The following is a 6,838-nucleotide window of genomic DNA, read 5'->3' as shown; positions in this document are numbered from 1 at the left end:
GGTCGAGTAGGGGGTGAGAAAGGGGCGGATTCTCCGTATGCTGTATAGGAAGAACCTGCATGACCGGGTCACCGCCGCAATGTTCTCGGAAAGGGACAGTCTGCTGTCCATCACCACGCCAAGTTCCTTGCACTGGGTGATGGCGTGAGTGTGGTATCCCCGAGGGAAATGGAGAGATCCAGATGGGGAGAGGTATTAGCAGGGATGAATATCATTTCAGTCTTGCCAGGGTTGAGCTTTAGATAGTGGTTATCCATCCAGCTCTGGGTGTCACTCAGGCAAGCAGAGATACAGGCAGAAACCTGTGTATCAGATGGTGGGAATGAGATTAAGAGTTGGGTATCATCCGCATAGCAGTGGTAGGATAGCCCATGTGCAGTGATCACAGGGCCAAGGGAACGAGTGTAAAGAGAAAAAAGAAGCGGGCCTAGGACTGAGCCCTGGGGAACTCCTGTGGCAAGGGGCCGAGGTGTCGATACCGTACCAGCCCAGGCAACCTGGAAGGAGCAACCAGAGAGGTAGGACTCAATCCAGTCCAGGGCTGTGCCACAGATGCCCGTTGCTGACAGGGCAGACAGGAGGATGGAGTGATCCACAGTGTCGAAGGCAGCAGAGAGATCTAGAAGAATGAGGACAGAGGAGAGGGAGGCTGCTCGTGCGGCATGAAGTGACTCACTGACGGAGAGGAGCGCAGTCTCTTTTTTAGAAAGAAAAGGAAGAAGAGATACCGGGCGGTAGTTCAGGATGATGGAGGGATCCAGGGTAGGCTTTTTTTAGCAATGGAGTGATATGGGCCCTCTTGAAGGATGCTGGAAAACAGCCGGAAAACAGGGAGGAGTTGACAAGGGAGGTGACAAATGGGAGAATGTCTGGTGTGATAGTTTGGAGAAGAGAAGAGGGGATAGGGTCAAGGGCACAGGTTGTAGGGCGGTGGCAGAGCAGGAGTTGAGAAACATCTCTGTCTGTAAGGGGGGAGAAAGTGGAAAAGGAAGGGATGGGCCTAGAGGGGGGGAAGGGCACAGTAAGGGGGGGCGGTGGTTGTAAAGGATCTGCGGATGACTGTGACCTTCTCATCAAAAAAGTAATCTGCAGCGAACTCACTCACACTCACACTCGCGCCTGCACACACACACCACACACACGACATGGCTCAGGCAGTAAGGGCAGTCATCTCATTGGCTCAGGCAGTAAGGGCAGTCATCTCATTGGCTCAGGCAGTAAGGGCAGTCATCTCATTGGCTCAGGCAGTAAGGGCAGTCATCTGGCAGTCAGAGGGTTGCAGGTTCGATCCCCCACCTGAGCTGTGTCAAAGTGTCCCTGAGCAAGACACCTAACCCCCAAATGCTCCTGACGAGCTGGTTGGCACCTTGCATGGCAGCCAATCGCCGTCGGTGTGTGAGTGTGTGTATGAATGGGTGAATGAGAAGCATCAATTGTACAGCGCTTTGGATAAAGGCGCTATATAAATGCCAACCATTTACCATTTACACACACCACACACGCACACTCACACACACACACACAAACACACACACACCACAAACACACACACACACACACCACACCACACAATCACACACACACCACAAACACACACACACTCACACCACACACAAACACACACACACACCACAAACACACACACACACACACACCACACACACACACACACACCTCCCACACACACACACACACCACAAACACACACAGACACACACAGACACACACAGATGTGTTGATAGAGGAGACTCTTCTTCATTCATCTGTTGACATTGCAGGGCTTTGTAATTGTCATGGTGGGAGGTAATTCTCACTGGTGCCACTAGATGGCCGAGGATAATTGTTTCCACCTGTTCCTCGTTTTCTCCTGGGGAATTACCTCCCGGGAGAGTATTTAAGACCAGCATGGACTAGTTTTCAGTGCTTTTGTGTTCAACCGTTCGCCCTTGGCACAAAGCCGGTAAAGCGCCCGGTAGACTCTAAACCTATACGAGTCAGGTACGGTGCTGGTGGATAATTCTCTCATTGCTAAAAAAGAGAAATATCTAAAAGGTAAGGAAGGCGTACAGCTGGAAGTGTTGTGTGTGCTGGCGCCTTCCTCAAGGGTTTTGTTTTTTCTTTTGGACTCGTGTGAGTCGATGGTAGAGGGACGTTGTCGCCGGTGTTGTATTTTGGTTTGCATTTTTGTCCCGAGCTGCGCCTCAAGGTTTTTATTTTCGTGCCTAGCTTTTCTCGCTAGGTTGTATTTTCTTTTGGTTTTCACTCAGTGCCCAGCTATTTGGCACGGTACCAAAGTTATTGGTTCGCCCGAGTTATTTAAGGGTTGTTTTACGTTCTCTAGCCGTTTTTGAGCTACTTTTCTGTTTGCGATTTCTAAGTTTGGTTTGTTTAATTTCCATTCCTCCCATTGTTCCGGGAGAAGTCCTGTTCCTAGCTGGGTATCCCTATTTCGGTTCTCCCTGGGATTTAGTGACTGACACGTTCGCGTGTTGGTTAAAAAAGGTTCTACCTTTGGTCGCCCCTGGCTCTCCGCTTAGCTTCCCACGCTACAGTAATGATATGAAGAAGGGGGTCACTGCGTTTAAATGTTTCTAAATCTGATCACCACTTCATCTCATTCTCCCTCCCTCTTCCTCCCCATCCTCCTCCCCCTCCTCCCTCCCACACTTCCTCAGCCCGCCGTAACCTCCGCTCCCTCTCACCCTCTTCCTTTGCCAGCACCGTCACCGCCTCACTCCCCCCTCTCGAATCCTTCTCCAAACTCCCCGCTGACTCTGCATCTGCCACCCTCCTTTCATCTCTCTCCTCCGCCTTTGACTCTCTCTGTCCCCCTGTCTCAAAGCCACCTCGCACATCCCCTCCCAGTCCTTGGATATCTGACACCCTCCGTACCTCCAGGGCCAGCCTCCGCGCAGCGGAGAGGAAGTGGGGGAAATCCAGAGACGCTTCCGACCTCATGACTTACCAGTCTCTCCTGGCGGCATTCTCTTCCGATGTCACTGCCGCCAAAGCAAAATACTATCAAACGCAAATTCAGAACTCTGCTTCTAACCCCCGGAAACTTTTCTCCATTTTCTCCTCTCTCCTCAACGCACCGCCTCCTCCTCCTCAGTCCTCCTTCGCTGCTGATGACTTTGCTGATTTCTTCGATGAGAAGGTCGCAGTCATCCGCAGATCCTTTACAACCGCCGCCCCCCTCACTGTGCCCTTCCCCCCCTCTAGGCCCATCCCTTCCTTTTCCACTTTCTCCCCCCTTACAGACTCTGATGTTTCTCAACTCCTGCTCTGCCACCGCCCTACAACCTGTGCCCTTGACCCTATCCCCTCTTCTCTTCTCCAAACTATCACACCTGACATTCTCCCATTTGTCACCTCCCTTGTCAACTCCTCCCTGTCTTCCGGCTGTTTTCCGGCATCCTCCAAGAGGGCCCACATCACTCCGCTGCTAAAAAAGCCTACCCTGGATCCCTCCATCATCCAGAACTACCGCCCGGTATCTCTTCTTCCTTTCCTTTCTAAAACTATAGAACGAGCCGCTTCTACTCAACTTTCTTCCTTCTTTTCTAACAACAACCTGCTAGACCCCCATCAGTCTGGCTTCAGATCGGGCCACTCGACAGAGACTGCGCTCCTCTCCGTCAGTGAGTCACTTCATGCCGCACGAGCAGCCTCCCTCTCCTCTGTCCTCATTCTTCTAGATCTCTCTGCTGCCTTCGACACTGTGGATCACTCCATCCTCCTGTCTGCCCTGTCAGCAACGGGCATCTGTGGCACAGCCCTGGACTGGATTGAGTCCTACCTCTCTGGTCGCTCCTTCCAGGTTGCCTGGGCTGGTTCGGTATCGACACCTCGGCCCCTCGCCACAGGAGTTCCCCAGGGCTCAGTTCTTGGCCCGCTTCTTTTTTCTCTCTACACTCGCTCCCTTGGCCCTGTGATCATTGCACATGGGCTATCCTACCACTGCTATGCGGACGATACCCAACTCTTCGTCTCGTTCCCGCCGTCTGATACGCAGGTTTCAGCCCGTATCTCTGCTTGTCTGAGGGACATCCAGAGCTGGATGGACAACCACCATCTAAAGCTCAACCCAGGTAAAACTGAAATGATATTCATCCCTGCTAATACCTCTCCCCATCTGGATCTCTCCATTTCCCTCGGGGATACCACACTCACGCCGTCACCCAGTGCAAGGAACCTCGGCGTGGTGATGGACAGCAGACTGTCCCTTTCCGAGAACATTGCGGCGGTGACCCGGTCTTGCAGGTTCTTCCTATACAACATACGGAGAATCCGCCCCTTTCTCACCCCCTACTCGACCCAGCTCCTGGTCCAAGCGATGGTTCTGTCCCGCCTGGACTACTGCAATTCCCTCTTGGCTGGCCTCCCAGCGTCTGCCATCAGACCCCTCCAACTCATCCAGAATGCAGCAGCTCGTCTGGTCTTCAACCTTCCCAAATACTCACACGTCACCCCCCTGCTTACTTCCCTCCACTGGCTGCCTGTCATGGCTCGCATCAAATTCAAAACATTGGTGCTAGCCTTCCAAGCAGTTAAAGGGTCTTCCCCAGCTTATCTGCAAAAAATCATCAGACCCTACACCCCTGCCAGACCTCTTCGTTCAGCCTCCACAGGCCGCTTGGCACCTCCCCCTCTCAGAACCTCCACCTCACGCTCACGACTACTGTCTGTTCTGGCTCCACGGTGGTGGAACGAACTCCCCGTTGAGGTCAGAACTATAGAATCCCTCCCCACCTTCAAGCGCAAGCTGAAGACACACCTCTTCAAACAGCACCTCTCCCCATCCCTCCCTACCTCCCTGTGAACCTTAATTGTTGTCTCTGTGACTTGTGTATCAGTATTTTAGTTGGCTAGGTAAGCAGTGTTTGGATAGTTAACTTTGGTGACTTTTGCTCTGTTTGTTTGTTTGTTCAAAAAAAAAAATAAAAAAAAAAAATAAAAATGGCCCTTGTCCTTATCTTTGTTGTACAGGTAGCAGTTGAAATTGTACTTACCTCTAGGGTCTTTCAGCGAACTTATCCCTGGTTATGGGTATGCACTTTGTTGTACGTCGCTCTGGATACGAGCGTCTGCCAAATGCCAATAATGTAATGTAATGTAACAGTAATGATATGAAGAAGGGGGTCACTGCGTTTAAATGTTTCTAAAATGTGGTCACCTCTTCTGTTCTGATTGTTTTTCTTTGTACAATTTCCTCTCTCTCTCTCTCTCTCTCTCTCTCTCTCTCTCACACACACACTCTCCTGTTCAAGGTAATCACATTAAGCAAGTGCACATCCTATGGATAAATATATCGACTGTACAATGTGTTCCTTTGGCATGGAATCGAGTATTTAATGAACATTGCATTGCGGCCGGCAGGCAGCGTAAAGCTGGGATAGAATGCCAATGGAGGCCATGTTTTGTGCTGGTGTTGTGCCATTGATCGTGTTCACAGTGGGGAATTACCGTCTTCACCAAGGGTGTCGTTTTCTGTTGGGAGTGGGGGTTAAGTTAGCTGTAACATTCTGCATCATCACAATATTATATAAAAACACTTGACATCGGACACCTGAATATGCAAGTTTCCCAGCAGTCTTTGCAGGTGAGAAAATAAGAAAATAAGCTACTGCTTTCAAAGAAAGTGTAGGAGTTCAGGGTGGTGTTGGGTTCAGTTTATGGATTCAGGGTGGTGTTGGGTTCAGTTTTGGGGTTCAGGATAATGTTGGGGTTCAGTTTTGGGGTTCAGGGTGGTGTTGGGTTCAGTTTTGGGAAGTAATTCCCAATGCCAGGCTATGTGCTCTGGTCCCAGCTCAAGGAGAAACTCGTAGTTTTTGTTGCTTGTTTAGGAGCGTTTCCACCCCACTCTGCAGAACTGCACAGGGCTCTGCTGTTCAAATGTTAGTTATGCTGTTCTATCCTATCACAGAACAAGCAGCCTCCAACAGAATGACTCAGAATGACATCAGCGTGCTAATACACGAGCATGCTAGCACCTGAACTAACACTAGTACTGCGACTAACAGCAGCATGATAGCACCTGCACAAGCATGCAAGCACAAATGTATAACATCAGCATTAACACCAGACTGATAGCACCTGCAATAACATGAGGCTGATTATGCCTGTCCTTACACTGGTACTAAAACGGACTGATTTTGTTGTGCATACCATATAATTTTTTAATGGAGGTATTTATGACTTTGGTGAAATGATTTGGCTTCAACCTCATAGAAAACTCAGGGGCCTGTTTTATGTGTTAATCTGTTTAATCGGCTGTTTGGGTCATGTGCTAATGCAGCGGAAAGGCGTGTCTGCTTACTTGGGCAAATTTAGGAGCTTTTCTTGGCTGTTTGGGCTGTATTTCACTCTTAAACAACATTAATTTCCTTCCCCATGTCTGCTCAACTTATTATTTATTTATAAACATTATATACTTTTATGCTATTTTTCAGAGTTATTTTATGACGTTTCTTATCAGATGCTGCCAAGTTGAAAAGATATAGCTGGTAGGACAAGTTTTATGTGATTTACATGTGCCTGTAAATTACAGTACCGCTTGCCTGTAAATTAATTGCATTTTTAGTGATTAGATAACAGGAGAGTTCTGGCCCATAGAGATCACTTCTCATCCAGATCATATCGATCTCTGATGAAAGCTAATATTTTATGGCACTAATGGCCTTCTTGGCACTGCCAGCTGGGAAATGAGTGTGTGCCTAAATCACTGTGTTTCTTCCTCCTGGATGTAATGCTGTTTTTGGGACAGGGTGATCCCTAGCCCGGCAGGATGACCTGTGGTCTGGTTGTCATGAAGACGTAAATAAACTCTCAGAGAGAA

This window comes from Conger conger, chromosome 13 (genome assembly GCF_963514075.1).
Source record: "Conger conger chromosome 13, fConCon1.1, whole genome shotgun sequence".
Classification (NCBI taxonomy): domain Eukaryota; kingdom Metazoa; phylum Chordata; class Actinopteri; order Anguilliformes; family Congridae; genus Conger; species Conger conger.
This window is presented reverse-complemented; position numbering follows the sequence as displayed.